Consider the following 27,611-nt stretch of genomic DNA (forward strand, 5'->3'; position numbering starts at 1 on the left):
AAATTGTACTTACTCGATTTTCCCTGTTTTTGAGTAACATTTATTTTAAAGATTATAAGTTATTAGAAGTATATAGGAAAACACTGTATTTGTCCTGGGCTGGTTTGTGGGTGCCCCTTAAATTCCAAAATACTCAATTTTCTTTCTCTGTAGCTAGTGCTGTGAGAATCACAGAGGGTCTAAGTTTTAGGTTCCTTCTGCAGCTTCTCAACTCCTTTATGGACATGCATACCACAGATTCGTTTCTTACTATGCAAATCGAATAGTTACTCCAGACATTAAATGTTGTGCTGAATCTCACATTTATTAATTAAATGCAATGGCGGCAAATGCCTCACCTTGCAGCTGTAATGACAGCAGGACCAAGCCTTTCCAGTGTGTTCATGGTTCTGTGTGTCCTACCAAGCCAAATCCTGTGAAGGCCCAGATACTGTGGCCTTCCTCATCACCCAATGTCTTACTCCATGCTGGTTCCTGGTGCTTTCCTTCAGCAAATACTGGCTGAGCCCTTGTGTATAAGGTATTACAATGTGAAGAAAAGTGAATTGCAAAACACAAATCTTGCCACCCGAGTACTTGTAATTTAGGCAGATAATTAACATTCATTCATCAAATTCTGCAAAATGTTATATGATAACACATGAGCTGTATCAAATAAAGAAAGAAGAATTATGTTGGGAATATCGTCTTGTCTGATGGTTCCAGTGTTGCCTTCTCCTCCTGAGTGACAGCTTAGGAGCAGAACTTTTGACATTTGCCATGAGGAAATGAGTATACAGTAGTTTCCTCTGGTTCTTCTGCAACTGCAAATGACATTTTATTCCATTGACTTGAAAAAGCCGGCCTCACTTGGCCTGTTCATGTCCATTTGCTTAGTTCTTAAGATTTACAGCAGAGCCGTCCAAAGAAATATGAAACTAGCCATGTACGCACTGCTAAATTCACTTTTAAGTGCTATGAAAACAGAAAGCAATCAGATTTATTTCAATAGAGAGTCCACTCAACCCAGTATATCTCAGATGTTATCATTTCAGAGTAATCAATATAAAATTATTAATGAGATACTGTATATTCTTTCTGTCACATGAAAGCTTCGAAATTCAAATATATTTTACAATTCTGATACAACTCAATTTGAATGTTTTTTATGTACCCAAGAGCCTCATGAGACAGTACAGATCTGGGGTGTTTAAATCTTCTATTTGAACTACTATGGATTATGTAAGTTCCCTGTGTAATGATAAAGAGAATATTTTATTGCAAGCAATTGATAGAAACATTTCTTTGTGAGGAGACCATTCTAAAAGAGAAAAGAGTTTTCATAATCCAGTGGAATAAAGTCAATGCCCAGTGTGTGGGCATACCTGGATTGTTTTCAGGAAGGAATTAAGGAATTTCAGGAAGGAGCCCTCCCCTCCATCTCTTATGAAATCTGCATCATCTGACTGTGGTGCTGTCTCTAGACATATTCATTTCTGATCATGGCAAGAGTGAGGAAAAGCCCAGAATGGAGACTTGTATCAAATACCTGACTCTGATCTCTGTATCATCTTGCAAATATTGGTAGAATGGTATGGTTTTCCTACCACTGTGAAGCCCCAATACCACAACATTTAGGAAGCCATCTACTTTCAGGCTATGAACTTATACTTTTCCCAGAAGACTTTCTGTGGCTTATAATCTGACACTAACCATTTCTTATAGGTTGGTCACATCCATGCCTCTAATCAGCTGGGGTGGTTTGGATGAGCATGTCTCCCCATAGCCTCATTTGTGTATTTATGTATTTTTGCTTGGTCACTAATTGGTGGAACTGCTTGGGAAGGATCAGGAGGTATAGTCTTGCTGGAGGAGGTGGTCACTGGTAGCGGGAATTTGAAGTATCAAAAGCCCGCACCATTCCCAGCCTCTTGCTCCCTGTTGTCTGCTTGTGGATTAGATGTCAGGTCTCAGCTACTGTTCTAGCACCATGCCTGCCTGCTGGCTGCCATGCTCCCAGCCATGATATTTATGGACTTGCTTTCTTGAACTATAGCATGCCCTCAATTAAATGCTTTCTTTTGTAAGTTTCTTGGGTCATGATGTATATTTACAGCAATAGAAAAGTAAGACATCAGTACATATACATATATAAAGAGCAAGGATTCAAGGAAGTTGTTTGAATGTGCCTGCTATGTTTCCTTACTGTGTTATTTGAGTGCTGGTCTGGATGTCTCATCTTCAGTTTTGCCTTCAGAATGATGAGGATGAAGGTAGTATCTGTCCAAAATAGTATCAACAGTTGGGGTCCAATACATGATTTTCAACACTAAGTCCCTGGATCTACTTTACTCAGAACTTTCTAGAAATGTAAAATTTCTAACCAACCCCAAATGGCTCCACTTACCAAATCAGAATCCAGGTTGTAGTAAGCCTTCCAACATCTTTAAAACCACTGGATCCCAACAATGTCATGTAAATCAAGAGCAACCCCTATGTTGAAGACCTTTAAAATTCATACTTCAGACTCCCTTGGCAACTGTTTCAAATACTTAACAGTTGCTGTTGTTGGGAACATCTTATTGTCAGTATGACACAAGGCATATGGAGAGCCTTGGTGGAAAGCTACATTTTGAAGATAAATGCCACCACTATAATACCCAGTTTTAGCCATATCAAAGTCAGTTAGCGATATTGAGCTCTACAGACTCTGTCTTGAAGAAGGGCCCTCCCTTAAAGCACGTGTAAGTCGGGTCTTCTGTTGTACTGTTTCTGACTCTTCTCTTTATTACCTGAGTCTATATCCTATATCCTGAATCTTCTCTGAGGTTATACATCTGAGTTGAACTTCCTCAGGGTCCATTTCAGTAACCACTTGCTGGCTTTTTTCCCCCCAGTGGCTTTACTTCAATGTCCTTGTAATTAAATATCCTAAATGACTTTTGTCCCAAATAGATTTGATAAACATTGAGTAATGTTTGGTAGAGCCAAGTGTACTTAAAAAATAACTCTAAGAGAAAAATAAATTAAATGTTCTCCTCTATCCTGCTATTCAAAGTACTGCGTTAGGCTAGTCTCTCTCATGCCACAAGGCAATTATTTGCCCTTGAAATCATGTTTTTCAGGTACAAAGAAAAGCTACGGGAGAGAAGAAGCCCTAAGGAATATTATTCTCCATATCTTCCTCTTTAACGGGTGTCCATATATTTCTCACACAGTGCAAAACCATTGCCCTCTTCCTGTTGCTTCTCTTATAGAGAACATTGACCTGCTGCAGAAAAAAACCAGCCCCTAAAACAGTCCTGCTCCTCTTAGGAGGTAGCGGAGCAAAACAGCACTGCGTGCAGTTGGAACGCTTGATTTCTCCCGCCCCTGTGCCATCTGCTCTTCACCCCGGCCCCTGCCTGCCTCTCCAGCCATGGTTTATAATTTTTAAAAATATACCTTCTCCAAAATAATCACTGTATATTGCAATTAAGATTTGATAAATGATGCCTCTATACCCTCCCTGCAGATTTTCCAAGCACATTCTATAGAATGTTACATGCTAGGCTGGAGCAAAAGACCCAGCCAGGTGCCACAGGTGATCTTACAGGAAAAGAAGGAGGTGGTCCTACTGCAAGCTCACCCTCTGCCTGCTGCACACTCCCCGCCCCTATCACCATGGGGACAAGGGAAGCATTTCAGATGCATCATGCTAATCTCTTCTTCAACTCTTAAGTTTCTAAGTTGATTTGCACAGCCACCACCATGCATCTGTTCACAAAGGCTGCCATTTTCATTAATATTTACATACATGGAGACTTCAGTGCTAATATCTAATTTGACAATATTATGATCTATTTTATGCAGTCTGGCATATACTATCTGAAGTCACTGGTCATGTCACTGTTGTTAAAGGCAGTTTAGTTTCTCTGTCACCAGCCCTGGAATTCATGGGTTTATAAAAGCCATAAAAGCGTACGTATGCTCTGTAATGACAGAGCTGCACCTGGGGAGCAAATCTGAGTGGAAGAGAAGATAGTCCTTGCTTCCTGTTTCCAAAACCTCAACATGTTCATGTTTTCGGGGCATTTTTCCTATCTGCTCTCTCCATCAAAATGAAAAACGATTTAATTTAATTTCTTAAAAGAAATATGAGAGGCTTTGCAGTCATTACTGCCTCCTTTGCTAGATTTTTGAAGTCATTTCATTTTCAGAAGGAATTGTTGCCTATCTGGAATAAAATTATACTTGCATAAAAAATTGTCACATCAGTCGCGTCCGTTTTACCGACTTTTTAATCTGTGTGCTGCTGCTGGGGCAGTTCTCTTGGAGGCTAGCCTCCTGCTTTGAGGGAAGGTTTGTTCCTGAGGTCTTCTGGTTGTTTTGGTCATAGGGAGTTAATGTTTCTTTTTTTAATCTGCGTTAATATTTGGCATAATTAGCATAAGGAATTTATTAATATATCTGTGAATGCAAATTTCACTTCTGAAGTTAATAATTAAAAAGCCTTTGAGGCTGTACATTCAACACCATCAAATGACAAAATAATAGACGGTTAGGATCACAGAGACTGTGGGGTTCATTTGGTCATCCCGCCCACCCTCCTTCTTTGGGCCTCTGGATTCTTGCCTTCATTAGTCTCTAATTTATTCACTCATTTCCCTTGTCCCTACTCACCAATCAATAGTTATATCTATCTAATAAATTATCCCTCTGAGGGTTGTACTGACTTTGGCATTGTTTCTATGTTTGTGTCTATAAGACATGGATTTTGCAGGGCAGATCTGGCCTTTGATCACTACTCTCAGACAATTGCTTGTTTAAAAGGTTTCGGTGAACTAAAGGGGTGAATGGATTTAACTTTTAATAGATGAGAACTCAGCAAACCATTCATAATCTGTGGAACGTGCAGGTCGTACTCACATCACTAGCAGCAGCAGCAGCAGTAGCAGCAGCAGCAGCCTACCCCGTAGTCATCATCCCTGACAGTGTGTGTGCACTCACGTAATATATAGGGCACTGTCCTTATCTCTAACAGATTGCACTCTTTTCAGGATTCCTCAAAATTGGCAGGTACATTTGAATACAATTTTAAGTAAATATATATGTACCTATTCTATAGACATGGTGTCTATATATTTTATTGATGCTGGCTTTAGTGAGACAAAAATTGTGTAGCTCAGAAAGCACTTGTTTTAGCATGCAAGTGTAGTTGTACAATTGTTGCCACAATTATGTTCCCTCCATTATGTTTGTGAGTAGCACCTCTAGAGATAGAGATGATAGAGCTAGAGCTAGAGAGAGAAAGAGAGAGAGAGAGAGAGAGAGAGAGAGACAGAGACACAGAGACAGAGAGAGACAGAGACACAGAGACACAGAGACACAAAGACAGAGAGAGACAGAGACAGACACACAGAGAGAGACAGAGAGAGAAATAGAAATAGAGGCAGGGTTAATCTATGGTAGCTCTGGGCATCTGTGCACATGCGTGCCCTTGGTCTGCTTTCATCCTCTAGCAAATTTACCAAGAGTGGACTTGGGGGCTCAAATGCTGAGCGTACACTGATTTTCCCAGTCAGTTTGCATTCCCAGGACCCATGTGTGCCTCCCAGGTTTTGTTCTGAGCCCCAGCAAGCACTGAATTGTTATCAAACTTGTTCATTTCCCAATTCTATCGGGAGTATGAGCCACTGCTACACTGTGATAAAATCTGCATTGCAAGACCGTTAGTAGTCATGTAAAACATCTTTCCATGTCTTTGTTTACCAATGTGAAACATTTTATCAACATAACAGCCAAGCCTCTTTCTTATTTATTCATTTATTATAAATCTTAATTATAAATTATATAAATTACATATCTTTATTTATTTTCTATTAAGTTGTTTTTGGAGTTGTAAATACGTGTTTTTTTTTTTTGTGTTTGTTTGCATACTTGTGTTCTAAGGTCCAAATTTCTCATAATTTTCTACACAGCAATCATGCAGTCTCTTTAAAAATTTACTTGTTCTTTTCCATTCATATATCTTCTATTTATTTCCTTTGCAGAAAGGTTGGGGCCAACATAATACTAAAGGGAAATGGCCTTCATGGGAAGGCATATTCCTCTCTCCTCTATCCCGGGAAGTCAAGGCCATTACTGTTAACTGTGGTGCGAGTGTGTGCTTTTGGAGAAGCTCACTATCGCCTTTCTACTTGTGCTTCCTGAGACTTTTCACCATAAATGGGCACTGCAGGCTGGAGAGGTGGCTCAGTGGTTAATTACTGAAAAGATGTGAGTTCGGTTCCCACCACCCACACTGACAATTTGCAGCCTCCTGCACTGTAGCTTCAGAAGGTCTGATGCTCTGTTCTGCCCTTTGCAAATGGTGCCATGCATGTGGCGTCCGTTCGTTTAGACCTACGGACCTGCACATAGATAAGACAAGGAAAAATATGAAAAGGGAATATGTTTTTAAAAATATGTCATTTTCAGCACCTATGGAGCTGGTGACAGTAGTTTTCATTTAACTTCATCAAGTTTTATGAATTGCTGTTTGAGTTTATTTTATTTTATTTCTATACACTTTTGATATCAGTCATTTCTTCTTGGTTTTTTTTTTTTGTTTGATTTTGTTTTTTGTTTTTTGTTTTTTGTTTTTCTGAAATCAACAAAAAACTTGCCACAGTTAAACCACTTTGGGTTTGCTGCCTTTTTTTTTTTCTATCATGCTTTTGTTTTTCCATTTCACAGATTTCTGTGATGATCTTTATTTTTTAAAAAAAAAAAGATTCACTTATTTTTATTTACACTTGATCTTAGCCAAAAGGCCGAGAAGCAATCACTTATTTTTATTTAATATATGTGTTTGTCTATATGTATGCACACATCGTGGGTGCTTATGTGGTACCTACAAAGGCTTGAAAAAGGTCTCTGGTCTCCTAGAGCTAGGGTTACAGTGTGTGGGCTGGCATGTAGGTGTTGGGAACTGAATCTGAATCTGGGTCCCCGGCAAAAGCATCAAGAACTCTGAGGCACTGAGATCCTCTCAGGCCGGGCCACACACTCTTGGCCAGCATCCGTGATGCATCTTCTCTGCAATTGGACTTTTGTGCTCATCTTATAATGATGTGTGCATCATTAATTTGTTCTTTTCCATGGACTTTATGGATGTTTCTTCTGTTCCAGTTTGAGTATTTATTGCTATAAATTTTGCTGAAGTTCTTTTGAAGCCATGGCTGATGTATTTTGATATACAGAATCTTAGTTATTGAAGAGATTTTTATATTCTGTTGTCATTGCAGAGAAATATTCTGTGAAAGTCCGTTGTGTCAAGTGCCTTGACAGTGCTTGTCATTTCTAGACCCTCCTGAGCTCTGTCTCCTGCTTCTATAAATTATGACCAAAAAGTCCGGAATACTCCTTTTAACCATTTCTCTATTTCTGCTCACTATTTTTGCATTATGCATTATGAAACTGTTATTAGAGACACAAACTTCAGTTTCTTCTATCCCCGAGTGATGAATCGACTCCCTTTGGTCCCTTTATCTCTCATAATATTCACAGTTTTGAAATTTGTCAGCAGATGCTTTCAGGTGAGGGGGTAAATCTGAGTTCTATTGCGTGGAAGTACCCATTTGTCAGCTCACCTCTGTAAGGCATTTGTGTTAGGATGGAGTCTGCATGGACACTTTCTTCCTCTGCCCTGTGCAGAGATTACTGTATTTTCTTTTGAATTATGCAGATTTGACAAGAAATCCAGTCGTTGTTTGGTTGTGCTCTGTGTCCTTTTAAAAATGTGCACATCTGGCTACTTTCTTTTTAATATACATCTGATTACTTTTTAAACATCTGGTTACTTTTTATATCTGGTTACTTTTTAAATTTACATCTGGTTACTTTTTTACATCTGGTTACTCTTTTTATATCTGTTTACATTTTTTTTTTACATCTGGTTACTTTTTTTACATTTGGTTATCTTTAAAATGTGATGTGACTAATTCTGTGATGGTTTCATATATGCATAGAATATATTTTCACTATATTCACTCTCTCCTAATATATACTCCCAATTTCCTGCAAACCCATATCCTTTTTTAAAAATAACTCAAATCCAATTTGTGTTGCTCACCTTTTCATAGGTGTGGGGATATCCAGTGGAGTGTGGTCAATCTACTGGGAGTCACATCCTTAGAGAAAAGTGATTTTTCTCTCCTCTAGAAGCCATTAACAGCCAGGAGCTTGTCAGCTAGGGGTGGGCTGTGAGCCTCTCCTCTGTGCTAGACTGTGGCGGGCTTGCTCTTTGGAGGGTCTTGTGCAGGCAGAGGCAGCAGCATGAGCTCCTGAGGGCAGTGCTCCCATCCTGTGCAGAGATGCTCTTTTTCTCTGCTCCTCCCTGACCTCTGACACTTACAGCCTTCTCATGCAGTCTTCCTCCATAATCTCTCAGACTTGGAGTGAGTGGCTGTGCTATAACCATGCCCTGCGTAGCCCAGTACTCCAGAACGCTTAGTCTCTGCACTTTGACCAGTTGTGAATTTCTCCCTTGACTAACATCCCCCCAACACCTGAACAAAGAAACCTCTCCAAAAAATCTGAGAGCTGCAGTAATCTTTGGGTAGAGAGACGCATGGGTAGAGAGACACAGATTTAGAGAGCAGTTTGCTCTATGTTCATTCAGTAGGTCAAAAATAGTAGGCTCGCTGCTGTGGTCAACAATCTCCCAGCCATGGATTTTTTTAAATTAATTAATTAAATTTATTTATTTTTACTTTTTTGCTAGATATTTTCTTTATTTACATTTCAAAGGCTATCCCTTTTCCACCTTTCCTTCTTTTCTCTCTGAAAACCCCCTATCCCATCTCCCCACCCCCACCCCCAGTCTCATCCAGAGACTACTGGGGCAGTCTCTGGATGGCCTTTTCTTCACTTCAATCCACAATAATGTCTGGGTTTGGTGACTGTAGATGGGATGGATCTGCAGGTGGGGCAGTCTCTGGATGGCCTTTCCTTCACTCCCACTTCCATGACCTGCCATTCCCCTACCTTGGGGCAAGGAGCCTTCATGGGTCCAAGGGCCTCTTCTCTCATTGATGTCCAACCAGGCCATCCTCTGCTACCCATTCATCTGGAGCCATGGGTCCCTCGCAGGTGTACTCTTTGGCTTGTGGTTTAGTCCCTGGGAGCTCTGGGGTACTGCTTGGTTCATATTGTCGTTCCTCCTATGGGGCTGTAAATCCCTTTAGCTCCTTGAGTCCTTTCTCTGGCTCCTCTGTTGGGGACCCTGTGTTCAGTTCAGTGGTTGGTTGAGAGCATTCCCCTCTGTATTTGTCAGGCACTGGCAGGGCCTCTCTGGAAACAGCTGTATCAGACTCCTGTCAGCAAGTACTTGTTGGCATCCACAATAATGTTTGGGTTTTGGTGACTGTATATGGGATGGATCTGCAGGTGGGGCAGTCTCTGGATGGCCTTTCCTTCACTCTCTGCACCATACTTGTCTCTGTATTTCCTCCTGTATGTGGTATTTGTGCCCTATTTAGGAAGGACCAAAGCATCCACATTGTTTAGGAAGGACCAAAGCACCCACGCTATTTAGGAAGGACCAAAGCACCCACGCTATTTAAGAAGTACCAAAGCACCCACGCTATTTAGGAAGGACCAAAGCACCCACGCTATTTAAGAAGGACCAAAGCACCCAGGCTATTTAGGAAGGACCAAAGCACCCACACTATTTAGGAAGGACCAAAGCATCCACGCTATTTAGGAAGGACCAAAGCACCCACGCTATTTAGGAAGGACCAAAGCACCCACGCTATTTAGGAAGGACCAAAGCATCCACACTGTTTAGGAAGGACCAAAGCATCCACACTATTTAGGAAGGACCAAAGCACCCACGCTATTTAGGAAGGACCAAAGCACCCACGCTATTTAGGAAGGACCAAAGCACCCACGCTATTTAGGAAGGACCAAAGCATCCACGCTATTTAGGAAGGACCAAAGCACCCACGCTATTTAGGAAGGACCAAAGCACCCACGCTATTTAGGAAGGACCAAAGCATCCACACTATTTAGGAAGGACCAAAGCATCCACACTATTTAGGAAGGACCAAAGCATACACACTATTTAGGAAGGACCAAAGCATCCACACTATTTAGGAAGGACCAAAGCATCCACGCTATTTAGGAAGGACCAAAGCATCCACACTATTTAGGAAGGACCAAAGCATCCGCACTGTGGTCTTCTTTCTTAAGCGTCATGGATTCTTAACTAGAAGCTCATAGAAGACATGAGTTTCCTCCAATTGAGGAAATATTTAACCCTGTCACATTGGAGGAAAGGAAAGAAGGAAAGAAGGAAGGAAGGAAGTAGAGAAGGAAAGAAGGAAGAAAGGAAGGAAGGAAGGAGGGAAAGAAGGAATTAGGGAGGACAGGGAGGGAAGGAGAAAGGAAGGGAGGGAGAGAGGGAAAGCAGAGAGACAAAAGACCCAGTGTGGAATGTGTAGCTAGGTGAGCATGGTCATACCTCAGAATAAATACTGAAGGAATTTTGAGGGTGTCACCAAAAAGAGCCCCAGATGGAGGAGAGGTTTTAAGAGTCATTCAGTAACACTGTTCATTAGACCCTGTGCTCTCTCTGCCTTTTTAGTTAGCATCCATGTGGACTTTGGGGTGTACCCATTACAGTTGATAAGGAAGTAATAGTTCATGCTGTCCTTAGGCAAACCGTCAGGAGGCTGTAGGTGAAGACAGCTATGATGACAAGCAGAAAGAAGATGATACAGGTTCCTTAGGCTGTGGGAAGAGGATCAGCATTCAGCCAGGCAGACTCACTCGCTTCTGGCTAGGAGCAGGGACCATGTGCAAGCCTTAGGAAAGCAGCTGCAGGAATGGCTTCATTTTTCAGGAGCAGAGAGACTTTTGCTTACAGAATAATTGTGGGTGACTTTTGACAGTGAGGTGGGGGAAAGGTTAGAGGTGGTGGCTTCAGAATTAGGAACTGACAGACTCCTAAGTAAACTGAGACATAAAGTCTTCCAAAGAGTGGAGCCCCAGACAAACACTTTTGTACTGTTTATTGCGCTACAAGCTTAGCTTTGTGCACATCTTGACTTTGGTTTGACTTTTGACTTGACTTTTAAATCCTTGAACAGACCCTCTGGTGCTGAAAATGTTGTAATTCTCATTCTATAGGTGGAGAAATTGAGGGTTAGAAAGGTCCTTTGTTTTAGGTCACACAGTCAGAGTCAGCTCTAACCTTCATCCACCAGCTGCATCTTGACCATTATCATACACTGGGGGTGGCCTCCCAAGCAATACAGAGTAGAAAATGCTTCCTAGCAGCCGAACGTGTACCTGCCTCTTTCTCCTGCACTGTGTAGAGGCAGCAGAAGCTGACATATGATTTCAGGACGCTTAGCTTACCTGGCAGGATACTGACTCCCAAGCCTGGCCACATACACTCTTTTCCCTACCCTGACACAAAGATACACACTAAAAGGGAGGAAGAAGAGGAGAGCCAGAAATGCCTGGACAAACGTATGAAAAGCTAGGGGCCAGATCTAGAATGAGGTCTGGATTAGGTAAGAAGGTGATAGGTTGGAAATCAGAGCCTCTAGGAGAGGTAGGGGTAAAAGCTGGGGAGAATGAAGGCGAAGGAGCAACACAGAACAGGGTCCAGAAGCCGTGTAGTGTTGGTTGCAAGGTCTTGCTCTGAAACAGTGGGGATTTATTGTCTATGAGTCCTACGGGGCAGATCTGAAATAAAGGTGCCAGCAGTAAGGGTCTGTGCACTCACCTGTGTGTGCATGTGGTGTGTGTGTGTGTCTGCACATGCTCATGCATGCGTGCATGTTGTGTGTGTGTGTGTATGTTTGCACATGCGCATGCATGTGTGTGTGTGTGTGTGTTATGCTTATATATGTGTGCATCGTCATCTATATACACATGGCAGCCAGAGGTCAAGCTTCGGTATGGTTCCTCAAGTTATCCATCTTGATTTTTGAAGCAGGCTCTCTAGCTAGGTCCTGAGACTCAACTGATTCAGGGATGCTGGTCAGTGAGCACAAGTGACACACGTGACATACCTGTCTCTGCTTCTTCATCAGTGGCACTGCAGACACACACCAACATGCCCTGCTCTTTTATGTGGGTACTGAGGAGGGAACCCACTCAGCTGTCAGGCATTTAACAGGCCCCAGAATTGGTTCTTTCTAAGGACACGGGAGGACTGACCTATTTTTTGACTTTCCTAGATTTAGTTTATGAGCAGTTTCCCACAATTTCTTGCTTGTAGCTTCATCCTACCCAGCCATCTAAATGTTCACATGCCTTCCTCCTGCGTGTGCCTAAGTGTTCCATCTTGAACAGGCCTCCTAATACCAAGTCACTCTAACAATTTCATCTTAATATAAGCATATTCAAATAATTTACTTATAAATAATCCAGACACACAATACTGATGGTTGGGACGTGTGCGTTTTTTAGGGAGGCACACCATCACTCACAGTTAAGATTGGATCCTGGTAGAAACAGCATTGGAGAAGAAAGTTGGAAATACAGAAGGAAGGCCCAGGGAAGGCAGTCTCTAGGATTGATCGCTGTCCTGGGTAGTTCTGCTGGTTTGCCTGAACAGGCAGAAGCAAGTTAAACAGCTGGTTGTAGCCACTCTGTGGTGGGTAGGTGGGTGGGTGGGTGGGGTGGACTCTGGACCCTAGAGAGCGAGATTAGCCCCGCTGCCTCATGTCACCTTTTATTTCCTGGGCTTTCACCTCACTTCCCTGCAGAAGAACTCAGAACTCAGCCCCATCTTCCTTTAAAGATTACAAATGACTTTGTATGCCTGTGGTTTAATTTTGTACCCGTTTTTATTCATGAATCACAGTTCTGCAAAGACATTAATCCTCACTCATTACTAAGTGCACTGTCAGCTTGATAATTCACCAATGTGCTTTTGTGTGTTATGTTAGAACAAATAAGCCTCTTAATAGACTTCAATGGCGCACATCCTGAGAAACCTTCTCAGTGAAATAAAACAAAGGACGGAGGGAGTGTTTAAACGTGTGTTTGATCATCTCGTCATTCTCTCTTCTTCTTTGGAAAACTGATCCTGCAGGTGGCTTGCAGTTGTGCGTATTAGTCACATAAAGAGGGCTCCCAGACTCAAAAGAGACCCCCTAGGAAAAGGCCACATTAATCTATTTGTAATCCATGAGTTCCAGATTTGCCGGTGCTTTGGGAATTTGCTGAGGAGGAACCCCAGCTCCCTTTTGCTTTATACCAAGTTGTTCTTCAGTCTCCTTCTCACCAGTCATGTCTGCAGTTGGACCATGAGGCCTATCCTTACAAAGAGGGAAAATGGAGACAATGACTTGTTTCCTCCACTGTCCTCAGTCCAAACATACTGACAATTTGTATTTTATTTTTCTTCGATTTTAATATTTAGAAATGCTTTAAATCCTACATTTGAATTGATAAGGAATACATTTTCTAATAAGTTATTCTGTAGAATACTCAGAAGTATTAATAAATATGTTTCTAATATCATAATAATGTCTATTTTATGTCTGCCTGTACCAAATTGCATGTAGCCTAAATATACAGGGAAATAAGATCTGAGAAACACAATAAACTTTATTATTTATTCAAGAGAAATTCAGTGGAAAGTGAGCTGAAACAACACGTATATACTTTTGATTTACTGAAGGTTAGATGATCCTATGCTATACTGTTACAACCAAGCATAGTGCTTGGGTGCATGTTACTATCACAGCCTCATTCTGTGTTTCTGGATCTTACAGTTGACATGTTTCCACAGTCTAATATGAGTTACTGCTGATGTGACCAGCCGAGAGCTTCCCTCTGAGCGCAGGTTTGCTGACCCTGGCATGGACTCTCTCATTTCAAGCCACTGAGCCCTCTGCCACCTGAATTCATGTAGCAGAATACCTGAGGTTTGGATTCAAAGATGATTTTATTATAAATCAGCCAGTTGAAGTGGCAGCAATTCTTCCTAAGGGTCCCTTTTTTGAGTCCCATTGACAAGAGCCTTGGGCCATTCATTCTTTCAGTAACATGAGTCAGCACACAGCTGTCTTGGTGACTACATTATTAACTTCATGAAAAAAAAAATCTCTCTAACTGGTAATGAATGATCAATTCGCTGTACTTGGTTTGGTGTCCTAACCTGGACCATTATCTGTGACTGGATGAGCAGAATTTGAGAACTGGATATGGTAGTGTTTGGCACGCCAGGGAAGCCTTGTCTTTCTGTTAGGCTGGTGCTGAGATGCCTTCCCTCCCATCTCAGTGTAATGCGCATTGCAGCAGGGCACAAAATGCTCAGAATCACACACAGAGCGTGGAATACACACAGGTGACAACATGCACAGAGCATGCAGTGCGCAGATGACCACATGCTCTGAGCACGGAATGCACGGGTCAACACACAGACTGTCTTTGTTTGGTTTGGTGAGTGATGGTTACTGGACACTATCCTCTTGCTTTGAGCTCTCTGCCTGGAGGTGGGTGCCCAGCTGTCTTTGGGCCTGGGCATCAAGATGACTCCATGGTGGCAGCAGTGAGCTTTTGCCCTTGTACTGGGTTGTTCCCATTCTAACAAAGGACAGGGAACAGTGCTGCTCTTCATATTATCCTCTGAGGGCAAAATGAAATGGCATGAATGTGCTTACAGCTTCCCCTCATGGTGGAAATCCACTGTGATGTTTCTTGGCTTTATTAGAAATATCAAGGGATGGGCTACTTTCTAATCATATTAAAGAATCATACAGAAAAAAAGAGGGGGATCAGGGAGGAGAGAGGGAGGGGGAGAAAGAGAGAGAAAGAGATAGAGAAGAAAGAAAAGAAAGAAAGAAAGAAAGAAAGAAAGAAAGGAAGGAAGGAAGGAAGGAAGGAAGGAAGGAAGGAAGGAAGGAAGGAAGGAAGGAAGGAAGAAAGAAAGAAAGAAAGAAAGGGGAATAATGGAGGGAGGGAAGAAGGGAGGGAAAGAGGAAAAGAAAATTAATGTAAAGAGAAAGGAAGGGAGTTTGCAAAAGAAACTTTTATTTGTCATTAAGTAGACTCAGGCCCACTGCTGAGGGGAACAATCACCTTTTCCTCTTATACTAAAGAAGAAACCTTGGGCTGGGGAATTGTTTAAGAGTCAAGAGTGTTTGCTGCTCATGCAGAACACCAGAGTAGTTTCCAGCACCCTCATCAGACTCTTCACGACCTCTAGAAACACCAGGTCCAGGTCTTCTGACCTCTGGAGATACACACACACACACACACACACACACACACTCACACACATGTAGGCACACATGCATGCATACACATATGTGCACACACATACACACATGCATGTGTGCACACACATGCAGACATGTGCACACATATATGTGCACCCACACACACAACATACCACACTCTCACATGTGCAGGTACATACACATGCAAATACCAGTGTGCACAAACATACACATGCCACATACCCCCCACACACACACACTCACAGCAATAAATGTTTTTATTTGTCTATAATTATAAGAAAGAAGGCTTGTTCCATGTTCTCTAGAGACCCTAAACTCCCTTGGGAAGCTCCATTTGCATCCTACTGTGACAACAGGGATCCCCTTCCAGACTGTGAAGCAGGCAGGTTAGATAACAGCAGCTTCCTTCCTCCTGCCCTAGTTGCTATGGCCAACTGTCATCTCCACTAGTTCCTATAGTTAGTTGACAGTCATAAAACACCATATAGCATTTAATTATATTTTATCTTGTTTAATTCTGAATGTGTCTAGGAAACATTTAATGTCTGCTAGACTCCTAACACTTTGTAACAGGAACCATGTTGTGCCTTTTAAAGAAAAGAAATATGCTTCCTAGTTTCTTGCCGAGTTCTGAACATGAAGCTAGTCTTCAATTAAATAGGATATTAGGGAAATTCAGCTCTCCACCAGCAGGTTAAAGTAGTTGGCAAGCATCAGGAAGAAGACAGAGTAACATCTCTTTCTTTCTTTCTTTCTTTCTTTCTTTCTTTCTTTCTTTCTTTCTTTCTTTCTTTCTTTCTTCTTTCTTTCTTTCTTTCTTCTTCTTCTTCTTCATTTTTCTATTGTTTATTTTATTATTTACCTTTCAAATGTTATACATCCTCCCAGTTTCCCCTCCACAAGCCCCCACCCTCTCCTTCCTCTCCCTGCCTCTATGAGGGTGCTCCTCCACCCACCTACCTGCTCCTGCCTCAGCTGCTTAGCATTTTCTATCATGGGTTATGGAACCTCCACAGGACCAGGGGCTCCCCTCTTAGTGATGCCAGGAAAGGCCAATCCTCTGCTACATATCCAGCTGGAGCCATGGGTACCCATGTGTACTCTTTGGTTGGTGGTTTAGTTCCTGGGAGCTTTGGGGGGGGTCTGGTTGGTTGATATTATTATTCTTCCTATGAGGTTGCAAACCCCTTCAGCTCCTACAGTCCTCGCCCATTGGGGTCCCTGCACTCAGTCTGATGTTTGGTTGTGTAATCCACATCTGTATTGGTCTGGCTCTGATACAGACTCTCAAGGGACATCTATACTGGGCTCTTTTCAGTAAGCACTTCTTGGCATCAGCAATAGTGTCTGCATTTGGTGTCTGCAGATAGGATGGATCCTTAGGTGGGGCAGTCTCTGGATGGCCTTTCCTTCAGCTTCTGCCCCACTCTGTCCCTGCATTTCCTTTCAACAGGAGGAATTCTGGCTTAATATTTTTGAGGTGGGTGAGTGGCCCTATCTCTTAACTGGGGGCTGTGCCTATCCACTGGATCCACAGATTGGGAAAAGATCTTTACCAACCCTACATCCGATAGAGGGCTAACATACAAAGAACTCAAGAAGTTAGATTCCAGAGAACCAAATAACCCTATTAAAAATGGGGTACAGAGCTAAAGAGAGAATTCTCAACTGAGAAATCTCAAATGGCTGAGAAGCACTTAAATGTTCAACATCCTTAGTCCTCAGAGAAATGAAAATCAAAACAATCCTGAGATTCCACCTCATACTAGTCAGAACGGCTAAGATAAAAAACTTAGGGGACAGAAGATGCTGGCAAGGATGTGGAGAAAGGGGAACATTTTTCCATTGTTGGTGGGATTGCAAGCTGGTACAACCACTCTGGGAAAAATCTGGCAGTTCCTCGGAAAATTGGACATAGTGCTATCAGAGGTCCCAACTATACCACTCCTGGGCATGTATCTAAAAGATGCTCCAACTTGTAACAAGGACACCTGCTCTGCTATGTTCATAGCAGCCTTATTTATAATATCCAGAAGCTGTAAACATCCCAGATGTCCCTCAAGAGAGGAATGGATACAGAAAATGTGGTACAGTTACACAATGATAAATGATTTCATGAAATTCTTAGGCAAATGGATAGAACTTGAAAATATCATCTTGAATGAGGTAACCCAATCACAAAAGAACACACATGGTATGTACTCACTGATAAGTGGCTTTTAGTCAAAAAGAAGCCCAGAATACCCATGATACAACTCACAGACCATATGAAACCCAAGAAGAAAGAAGATCATACCAAAGTGTGGATTCTACAGTCCTAGTCAGTAGGGGGAAGAGAGTAGTCTCTGGGAAGTAGAGGGAGAGGAGGATCTGGGGTAGGGAAGAGGAGGGGGAGGGGGAAGGGGAAGGGAGACAGTTCAGATAAGGAAGGAGATGGGGAGAAATACAGAGGGTCAGGAGTTTGACAGTAGGTGGGTAGCAGTTGGGGAGGGGATCTGGGGGTAGCCACTAGAAAGTCCCAGATACCAGGGACCCAAGAGGTTCCCAGGATCCAACAGCGAGGACTTTAGCTGAAATACCCGACAAAGGGGAGATAGAACCTGTCTCCGAGACTGCATCCAGTGGATATGAACATCTCTTTCAACACCAGGAAAGCTCGTGTAAAAGTTTGAGCTCAATGATGGCTCACTGTTTAGATGAAAAAACAAATAAACAAGTAAACAAAAACAAGCCCAGTAAATCATGAGCAAAGTAGAACAGCAAATGAACCTGACATCTGGCATACACTGTTTTATTACCATTATAAGAGTTCATATATGTAGAAAGCAATGATAACCTGACTATAAATGGAGTGCCTGTAACGATCAGACCAAGACTGCAACTCTGAGACTTATTTCTGCAGACTTTTTTTAGTTAAATAGTAATGTTGCATATTTATCAGACAGCACAGTATTCTAAGTGAACGTATCTGGTGGGAACTCTCTAGTTACTATCATTACATTTCTTGGAGCCTTTGTACATTTCTCTTTTATTTGCTCACAAAGAATACAGGCTGTGGTGAGCTCTAGTCATCCGTCTGGGCTTTGGAACATTAGGACAGCAGAATGTATCACTTCTAGCTAGCAATGTTTTAATATTAATTATCATTATCATTATCATTTATTATTATTCCTTCTCTCCTCATCTTCTGTCCTCATCTACCCAGCCTCTGGTAACCGCCATTTTCCGTTCCATTGATTTTTGTTTTGCTTGGCTTTGGTTTGCTTTTGTTTTCTTCTGTTTTGTTTTTCCAAGACAGGTCTCACTGTGTAGGTCTGGCTCTCCTGGACCTCACTATGTAGAGCAGACTCACAGAGCTCTCCCTCCCTCTGCCTCCTGTGTGCTGGGACTAAAGGTGTGCACCACTATGCCTGTATCACTTAACTTCAAATATCGGTCATATATATTGAATTATTTTGTTGTTGTGTTGCTGTGATAAGAGACTCTGAGAAGAACAGTCGAGGAGGAGGAAGTTTGTCTTAGCTCACAGTCCCAGGTCACACTTCCTTGTGGTGGGGAAGTTACACATGCAGGAGCTTGAGGGACCTGGCCACCTCATGTCCCCAGACAGAAGAGGAGAGCAGAGCCATGTTTAGCTCACTCTGTCCACGCACACACTCCAGGATTCCCTGCTAAGGAAATGGTGCCACTCACAGTGGGCAGTTCCTCCCACTCAACATAATCCAGACACCCATTATACACATGCTGACCACGCAGTCTGACCTAGACAGCCCCTCTCTTCAAGCTCTCCCCGGGTGACTTCAGATCCTGCAAGTAAACAATGACAATCACCCAATGCAACATATGAGAGAATGTACAGTGTATTTCTGTTTTTACTTTATGTAACTTAACACGACACCTTCCAGTTCCATTCTTTTTGCAGCAAAGGAATAGAAAACTTTCTTTTTACTGGTCAAATAGTATTCCATTGTGTATATATACACCACAGTTTTTACATATTCATAATCTGTTCCTGAGGGTCTGTGTTGATTCCATACCTTGATTTCTGTGAGTTGTGTCACAATAAACATGGTTGTGCAGTCATCTTTTGATACCTAACAAACCATGTATTAAATTGCCGCAGCTTTTAAAACTGTAAAGGGAAAGGGGAAAAAATGTAGACTCTAAATGATGTTTCTTGGTTGTCATGGAAATGTCTACTGACCACCAGCGGAGGAGACCCTGCATAACCCTTCTATTTGATTATCAGCAATAGAGAATCAATTTAGAATTCCCAGCAAGGACAGTTACTTCGTCCATGCTGTGCAGAGACAGCAAAGGACTTCCTGAGCTAGGCCCAACCCATTCAGGGTCTGCCTGCGCAGATAATATCTGATCTGGAACATGTCACTTGCAGTATTTGTGCCCTGTCTTCCAGTAAATGAAGAGGGGCAATCATGCAGCATTTGGAGCAATCGTTGTAAATACTAGAGAGGACATTTGTAATTAAATGAGTGTACAATGTAGCAGTGCCACACATAGTATGTTGAAAATTTTCTCATAGGGCAACACAAAGCCCTCTTGATGATAAGCACTAGTCCCTAAACTTCTGTAAGAAGAAAAGTTCACAGCAGAATTAGTGGCAGGCCGCTACTGATATCTACTGCTTCCTTCTCTTAAAAAAAAAAATGGACTCACATAATGTGCTATTGTTTGTCACCATTTTACAGATCAGGAAACTGAGGTCACATGGCTGGTAAATGAGACTTTTAAGACCCAAGTCTCTAGCGAGTGCCAAAGCTCCGATCTGTGTTCTATAGCACAAACAAGCTTTGTGACAAATTTTTCAGACTGTGACTGAATGAGTGAGAGATGCCGGCCCTTGGGAGAGGCTGCCAGGGAGTCAGGGTTAGAGAGGAAGAGCCCCTTGCTCTCTTGGGTGTTCGCACTGGTGTTTTGTCCATTCATGATTAGCAAAACACAGGAAATCTGTGCTAGGAGTCCCGAGATCTAAGGCAGTCTGTTACTGACTCATGTGTTGTTTCTATGGCAGGCTTGCCAATTATATTTTTAAACAGTGGCTACTGTTATATACTTTTTTCTCTCTCAGGAGTTCACAAACAAGTTTTTAATTTTGAGGTCAAATCAGGGGTCAGTCTGAAGGTATGGGAAATTCCATTCCCAGAGCTGTGTCTGGACACAATTTCTTTCTCCCGCAGGGCATTCTGGAATGTAGACTCACAGGCTGACAGGCAATGTGAGCCGTAAAACAAAACACGGCTACAGAAACACACATGGTAGGCAACGCTTCTCCTCTGTCTCCTACGAGAGTGGGAAGGCAGAAGATACGGAGAATGTAGAACTCATAAACATTTGGAGTAAAAAGAACTGACTCTTACAAAATTAGCTCTCACCATCCTCTTACATTATTAGCTGCATTATACCCTCGGAGGCAAGCGTCACAAGAGACACCTCTAAGACAAAAGTCTTAGAGGACACATGGAGACACCTGGCTTCTTTGGATTTATTAGCTCAGCTAATATTGATGAGGATGACATTAATACGATTATTTGTAGCTTGATAATGATAATGGTAGCTAAGGGAAAACACCCCTGGTCTGTTATGGAAATATTTGTGAGGATTCTAACCCTGGCAGAATTGGGGCTAATCAATACCACCCAGTGTGCAGGGATAGGGGCAAGAAGTATTTGCAAAGTCACCCTCTTGCCTTGTGCCTTAAAGACTGCCCACTAGCTCAGAAGCCAAGTAGCTAGGCAAGGCAAATGGTTTTAATCATGGGCTGCACTCCTGAATAAAGATATGTGGGGTGTGTGTGTGTGTGTGTGTATGTGTGTGTGTGTGTGTGTGTGTTCTCCTATATGTCTCATTTATGTGCAGATATGGGTGCACGTTTGTGTGTGTGGGAGACAGGACAGAGGTAACTCTCAGCTGTCTCTGTCACTCCCTGTTCAGCATGTATTTTTAATACAGGATCTCTCGTTGAACATAGCACAGCTTGAGGATTTGGCTGTATTAGCTAGCAAGTGATCTCCCAGAATTCTCCTGTTCCATCTCCCTAGCCCATAGAATGCAGGTCATAATGCTATCTCCAGTTTTTAATGTGGGGCTTGGGATCCAAACTCAGATCCTTGTGCTTATATAATAAACGACTTCCTGACTGAGCCATCTCCCAGCCCCCAGCCTCTATTGATAACCATACCATCTCCTTTAGGCCTGTCACGTCTCTGCTTCCTAGAGGGGAGTTTAAACTCTAGAACATGCCTGTCACTGGATGAAGCCCTCTTTCCCAATAAAGCATCTTCTTGACCTTCATTTTGAATCCACAGATCACTTCTGGGCTGTCTTACCTGAACTTGACTAAGTTAATTTTTAAAAACTCAAGGTTGCTGAAATCTGACCCAGGATTCAAAAGAAAAGAAAAGAAAAGAAAAGAAAAGAGAAGAGAGGAGAGTGGAGGGGAGGGGAGGGGAGGGGAGGGGAGGGAAGGGGAGAGAGGAGAGGAGAGGAGAGAAGAGAAAAGAAGAGAAAAGAAGAGAAAAGAAGAGAAAAGAAGAGAAAAGAAGAGAAAAGAAGAGAAAAGAAGAGAAAAGAAGAAATGAAAAGGAGCTATACACACAGAAAAAGAGTTGAGTGTTCTCTGCAAAACCCAGCTCAGGGCTTTATGGGACCCATGGTAAATTACCCACCTGTTTTCACTTACATGACATTAAAAAACACTTACACATCATTACATTTTTGTATCGTATTAGTGAAAATGAATGCGAACGCTCTGTGAGATAAACAGAGCTAATGAGACAGAAGGCTGCTCCGATGTAGCCCTGATAGGATTATGTGGCCCTGATCAACTTTTGGTCATTTGTAAGGAACTCTTGAACTTGTCACCTTGACAAAGAACAGAATGAGGCCTTTGTTGCCAGCACCTGATGGTTCTTCCCACGTGAGGCTCACTTGCCAGCAAACTTGAGTGAAATCCCTGACAGACACTGAAACTTTTAAGGATGGCGTGGAAACCGAGGGCATGTGTCACTTAGAGTCCAGTATCCATGCACACAGCATGCTTTTTCATTTTTAAGACTGTGATTAAATGCAGCCAGAACATTCATTCCTGCTGCTTTGTCATTTTAAGACAGGAGCCTACAAGTGGGTGAAAATTGAAAGACCACCCAAGTTCCCTCCCCGGCATCCAAATTCTATGAAGACAGAACTGATTGCTGCAGGTTGTCCTCTGACTTCCATATGCATGCCACCGTGCGCGGCACACACACACACATACACACACACCAATAAAATGTATTTGATTAAAAAACAAAAAAGAAAAACCTAGAGTCTCTTGAATTTCAGGCTGAACTTGAACAGGGTATGACACTGGCCTTCTGACCCTCGGGCTCTACCTCCTGAGTTCTGGGATTGCAAGTGTGAAACAGCACATCCAGTTATGAGGCCCGGCCATCAGACCCAGAGGCTTCTAATTGTGAGGTAAGCACCCTCCCAAGGAAGCCATACACATAGCCCAGAATACTCATCTTGAATAGCAGTAGCTTTTGTTAAGTTACTGCCAGTAAGTTAGAAATTCAGTTTTAGACCGTAAAGTGATAAAATGTCCCTCTAAGCATTCTGAGGTTGGGGTTACCACTAAAAACCTCATGAAAAAATCGTAGTAGCAAATATCAGCTGTACAAACTGAATCTCTACTTTCCTGGGAGAAAATGGATACAATTACTGCAAAGAAGAAACAAAAGCACCCTACTTTGCTAAATTCACTTAATATTTACCAAAATACATTGGGAACATCACAGCCCCACTCTCTACCTCACCAGCCAGAGTCCATGAGAAGGTGTGAGGGCCATGGGCTCAATTTCAGCTAGCTTTGTTTAAACAAGTGCAGTGGTGTGTTTATCTAATGTTGCAGGGGGTTGCAGGAAGCATGGGTGAGTGATCAAGGGATGAGGTGCCCTGTCGCATAGACTCACTGTACCAGATGACTGGGAATACAGTCCCGGGGACAAAAGAGTGGAAGTCTTCTAGCAGATTACTACTATGCTCTGACTCCTTGATACACATCCACATAGACAGGAATGAATTCCGTTCTCATTCTGATGGGGTTCCATACTTCATCACAATAGAGCCAAGAAGTAGACCAGCTATTCCAATTTGGGATTTTTCATGCTGTTTATCCATTAATGTGGCCATGATCCCCTCCAGAAGCTATTTGTTTAAGGGTTAGAGGAAAGTAATCACAAACAGGGAAGTCTGCACTCAAGCTACCCTCTACCACACCCTAAATCCTCTTACCACCTCTCTCGCCAAGTGAGGTCTTCCTTCTGTTCCACCTGGATTGGTCATTTAGGTGTTTGCAGTGGTGGCTATTTCTTGGAGCCTCAGGGCATAGAGGTATTATAGTTTATATATCTTTCTTACCTACCAGACTGAACCCACTGCTTTGGCCCACTTTTCCTAGCCTCTTACAAAAGAAAGAATAGTGCTAGGTACCTGCTAAAGGTTGGCTATTGATGACTGCTGGTTGACTGGGGAAATGCCGGAATGTCTGGTGAGAAAGCAAACGGAGTCATAGTATGAAGAGGCCAGGAGGAGTCCTCGCTGAGGTTGGAGCATCACAGAGGGTATGTAGCATGAGGGAAAGGGCTTGGCAGGAAAGGAAAGAGTGAGCAGGTTGAGGCTGGGGTGAGGTGGTATACCATTTAGGACCCATGGATGTCAGAATGCAGGCATGTCTACAACAGTATTGAATAAATAAATGTATATTTGAAGGACCTTGAGGTCACTTACTCTTAAAAGGGTTGAGTGATCAGGCTTGGGATCTATTTTCGGAGATAAAATATTTAGAGTAAGTTTCTGGGATAAACAAGGAAGTTAACTACAATTTCTTCTAAATAAGAGTGATCTTGATTAATACGAAATGGGGGGGGCATGGACTGCGTTGTGGACCTTAGGTAGTTTTAGCTGTCATATATTTGAAACAAAAACCTTAAAGCTTAGGGGTTTTTATTTCCTTTCTTTTTTGTTAATTAAAACTTCAATTTCAGCCGGGCATGGTGGCACACGCCTGTAATCCCAGCACTTGGGAGGCAGAGGCAGGCAGATTTCTGAGTTTGAGGCCAGCCTGGTCTACAGAGTGACTTCCAGGATAGCCAGGGCTATACAGAGAAACCCTGACTCAAAAAAAAAAAAAAAAAAAAAAAAAAAAAAAAAAAAGCAAAAACAAAAACAAAAAAAAAGAAAGAAAGAAAAAAGAAAAAACGAAAAGAAAACTTCAATTTCATCAAACTACGGCAACTTTGGTTCTCAAAAGCAAAAACAAACAAAGAAAAACAAATAAAACCAAGCAAATATCCAAGAACAGTCTGTGGAGTCAATTCCTTTCTATATGATTTTCCAGAAGAAAAAGAAAAGAGTGGGAAAAAGGCGAGAGGTTGAACAGGAACAAATGAGAAGGAGCAACAATTCTCCTCAGCCCTGTGGCCGTTGTCCTAAACATGCTCATATAACAACAGTGCTCATCTCAGTGACAACCTAAAATGCCAGCAGCCCATACAGGTGTCAAAGCAAAAGCTCAGAGGACCAGCTCAGATAAAGGACACCATTCAGCCTGCACATGTGCTACTTGTTCAGTTACTTGTTTGGAAGTGGCCAAGAGCTGGCTTATGCTAAGGTCTGAGTTAATGGTTAACAAATGAGTGAGTTTTGAAGCATAGATTTATGTCAATGCAAATCATGTTTGATGCTTACAGATGCTGCATACTCTTATGAAAAGACTTGTAGTGTGCCTCTAGGTTCTCCAGGGAAGTGGGGTGATGGGGCAAAGAAGGGATGCAAAGAAATCAGGTCTGTTTTCCCAAGATCTGACAGTCAGTGTCTCCATTAAAATGTCCATACTAAAAGACCAGTTGGACCAGAGGAGGCTTGATTTGGGAGGTCAGCTCAACCTGAGGCTTAGATATGGGAAGAAGAGATATGTGGAGAAGAGAGATGATACTGGATGGCAGGAAACATGAACTCAGTAAGAGCCACGAAGAACCACAGGAAATCAGAAATAGAGAAAGGAGGGAAAGGAAGAGGTATCAAACATAACTGTGAAAAAGTATTTTCCTCACATACTTATTTGATGAGACTTGTGTTTTTTCAAGAACTATTTGAATCATTTGCCTGTTTATTGATTGAATTATTATTTTATCATTATTATTAATTTTTGCTTCTTAATGAATTCTATGTATTAATCCCTGGTCAGAATAAGAGCTGGCAAAGATTTTCTTCTAGTCTATAAGCTGTCTTTTTACTCTGTGGGGTGATTTGATTCCCACAGTAACTATGCTGATTTACATCCCCACCAACAATAGATAAAAGGTTTTTTGTTTGTTTGTTTGTTTGTTTATATTTCATATTTTCCAGTCTGTATTCTGTTGATTTGTTGGTGATAACCCTTGTGACTAAAGCAATTTAGACTCTTGCTGTAACTTTGATTTCCAAGAGAAGATTGAAACTAGAACCCTACTTCTTAGCATAGACAAAAATCAACTCCAAATGGATCAAATACTTTAACTAACCTAAGACCTAAAACTCTGAAACTTCTGGAATTAATAGAGGACTGAAGAAGGACAATTGCAGAAAGAATGACAGCAAGAATGACAGATGTGAGGGGTGACTAAAACGCGTCCACATAGCTCTTCTCTGGCACCTGCCCAAACTCGGTATCCTGTGCATCAACGTGTGAAGAAGCCATGCGGCAAGCTCCCACCACACAGACTGAGTCTGCGTACATAATGGTCTAGGTTCATTCCCTAGTATGGAAAGAAGCAAATAGAGGAAGAGGAAAGAGGGAGGAGAAAGGGAAGAAAGCTGAGACACACACTGAGGTGCTAAAAGTCTAGATGGTAAGACCTGACCGCATGCTTTACAGCCAGGTAGAGGAATTTACTAGACGCTCCTGGCTCATGTGATTATGTATGTTTAGAAGTCCCATGATCTGCTGTTGGCAAGATGGAGAATCAGAGATGACATGACTTGAAGACCCAAGATCATGGGAGCACCAAGGACTGGATGTTGATGTCTGTACATGAGCAGTTAGGTGAAGACAAACATAATCTTCAACATTTTTGTTTGCTTCGACTCTTACCACAGTAATTGATGCCCTGCCCATCTTCCTAGAAAGGTCCGTTTACTCAGTCAGCCAATCCAAAGCGTCTTTCTTCTTCTTGAGACAACTTCACAGACATAACCAAAAATTGTGTTTAGACAACTGTCCAGTCACTATCAGCTGGGAGTTGAGTACCAATACTAAAGTTCCATGTCAGTACATCCTTTTCTAGACCAGTTCAAGGTACCAACTTTAGCATGTGTCTGTCCTCCAGAAGGCAGGGTTGGGAGTGCAGAAGGTTCCTGGATAATGATATCTCTGGAAAGAAGATGGAGGAGGGATATGGGACAAAGAGATTCATCAGTTCAGAATGTAGGCTGCTCAGGATTTGCAAGATCCACAGAGAACACCAGGGCAGTGATTGCTTCCTAAAGGACTCTCGTGTTTGGCAGAGGTAGTAATGATTTGTTCAGGCACTGGCTGGGGATGTGTGACCCAGAAACTGTCTAATAATGGCTCCCAGAAAGTGAAACATGACTTACAGTATTTGCTAATCTTGTGGTTAAATACTTACATCGTGCTCTATTGCAAGTAATCAACAGATATTACTGAGTTTAAAGGCTATGCAAGCAGCGTCAGCTCTCAGTGAGGCGGAATGAGCCAGCAGACATCGGCTGGTGGCCGACTTGTAAAGTTCATGACTCACACTCCAAACCTAAGGCCTGTCTGCCTAATGGTTGGAATTGTCGGCTAACCACACTTCTTGTGGCTGGGGGGGGGGGGGGGAGGGTCCCCATCAGGAGTATATGAGTAGCTCTGTCACATGGAGACTACCTTGCATATGTGTGCCTGTCTCATGTGGTCCTGCTAATACTGCATCTATAACAGGACTGAAAAAAAATATGTGTACTTTGTGGTAGACATGATAAATAACAAAATGAAGAGGAACACCACATGTAATTTAAAGGAACAAGAGTCTTGCTTTTCTCTGTATGAGTTCATTCCTCACATTGAAGGGAAATGAGGATTCCTCACTTCTCTCTCCTTCCCACTCTCCCACATGGAGGAGTCAATTTTGACTTGAATCCCTTGGTGAAAGATCATCTTTACTCATATTGATCATCTTTACTCATTCTTCTACTTTGAGGTCTTGGAGCAGGAAGGAAGGCCATGGAGGCAACAGCCTGTGTTTCTCACCCTTGTACCAGTCTTAATATCTTATATTGATAGTATAACTATTTGTCCTACAGATGTTTGTTTTATAAACAAGGACACTATGACCCAGGGACATCCAGTAACTTGATTATCCT

This window comes from Apodemus sylvaticus, chromosome 13 (assembly GCF_947179515.1).
Source record: "Apodemus sylvaticus chromosome 13, mApoSyl1.1, whole genome shotgun sequence".
In the NCBI taxonomy this organism is placed as follows: domain Eukaryota; kingdom Metazoa; phylum Chordata; class Mammalia; order Rodentia; family Muridae; genus Apodemus; species Apodemus sylvaticus.